This window comes from Dendroctonus ponderosae, unplaced genomic scaffold (assembly GCF_020466585.1).
Source record: "Dendroctonus ponderosae isolate FM_Combo_2020 unplaced genomic scaffold, Dpon_F_20191213v2 Dpon_F_20191213_5, whole genome shotgun sequence".
NCBI lineage: Eukaryota > Metazoa > Arthropoda > Insecta > Coleoptera > Curculionidae > Dendroctonus > Dendroctonus ponderosae.
In genome coordinates this window covers 133,158-134,811 of record NW_026018715.1, presented here as the reverse complement: position 1 = coordinate 134,811, position 1,654 = coordinate 133,158, and the positions used below count along the sequence as shown (strand labels likewise).

Sequence of the window (1,654 nt, the reverse complement as noted above, 5' to 3'; positions counted from 1 at the left end):
TGGATATTAATTGAAGACCACCGTATATATATATTTAGTCCGAGTTACAACTAAAGATTTACACAGAAATCCTAAAATGATTTACAAAAGTAATAATTATGTACGATAAGTTTGAATCCTAATTTAGCCCAAGTTTGTTTCTTGGGACAAATTTAGCTTTTCAGATAAATATCCTACTGGATGCAAAATGAAACAATGCATGACTTCTGAACTTTCGGCAAAAAACGTTCCACCACTTGAATACAATTTTTTTTCCTTATCAGAACTGAATTAATATTATATAGATAAATTAAATTTTTTGCAGATGGCTAAAAACCACGCTTGGAGTTATATAGAGTATAATAATTGAAAGTGATAAATCTTTCGTTTCTTACGTGAACATAGAATCTATATAGAATTTATCTCATAAAATTCATCGATTATCCGCATGGTGGCAACACCGCCGCAAAAGTGGTGCGCAAGCGCATCGCGCATGACGTCAACCTCTTGAGGCTATAAAATTGAAAACTTTATTCCGTTTCGCATAATCGGTAGATTAAGGTAGGTTAAGTCAGTGATGTCAGCTTTCACAGAGTGTAAAACACTCTAAAGATGTTAGAATTAAGACTCGTAGATAAGTTAGCAGTAAAAAATTTGTAAAAAATTTGTCTGAAATAAATAATGTTCAAGACGACGTTTCGCATAACTTGCCTGAATTTCATCCGTTGTAGTGGAGCCATCCTGACGTATTCTTCGTGTACCTGTAGAACGTTACAGCCTTTGAAAAGTTTTATTTTACAGTTCAAGTGCTCAACACAAATGCCGAAGAACAAAGGTCAGTCAAAAAGTTCTAATATTTAATTTATATTGGGCCATGTCTGACGCAACTTAAGGAAAGACATAGTCGTTAGCGATTAAGTTGCTACATTTGGAAACAATAGCTTTCATTGCTGTATCAGCTTAAGAACTACATCCGAAAAATATTTGGAATTTCAAATTTTGAACCTGTTCTGGCTTAGTCTTTTATCTAGCTGTTATATGGCCTTCTGATTTGTTGAATATTCCGTTGCACAATTTTTTTACACACTCTCCCCAGAAGGAAAATCTGCAGTTTTCTATATTTAATATTTATAAACTTCAACAAAGTCTAAACTTCCATATTTCCTTGACACTAATTCTTTATTTATAATAGTTATAAACCTACCAAATCTTTTCAGAAAATGAGTTAACATTCTTTGGGCCCGATGCACCCCTTGTACCTCGTGTGTTAAGTATTTTAAATTGCTCCTTCGGAGTTGTTGCAATTCTTTTACAAATTTATTCCTTGTGTCTAAATGCATCAACTAGGTTACTGATTCAATGTCTTAATTTACAATGATAGGCCCAGGTCATGTTGTCGTTTGAGTCTCCGAAGTTTTAGTTTCTCTTATTTCACCTTAAAGAACACTTCAATTTAGGCACTCTCAGCCAAAATAATTCCCGGATGGTCCATCAATCAAGCCAAAACACTCTTAGAAACTTTTAAAATGTGCTTTTCCGAAACCCCTTATTTGGGCGCGAAAATGAGATCGTCCGGTGCCATTTGCTGCAAAAGCGTGTTTTAGGAATAAACTATTTATGACTCCGCATGCAAAATTGTTGCCAAGACGCATAATAATTGTGATTTCCGCAATAT

At 34.2% G+C, this 1,654-nt stretch overlaps 1 pseudogene; it reads right to left on the bottom strand.

Annotated features, from left to right (window-relative positions):
- The window catches only part of LOC125504450, a 4,657-nt pseudogene that overhangs the window by 1,806 nt on the left and 1,197 nt on the right, over positions 1 to 1,654 (bottom strand).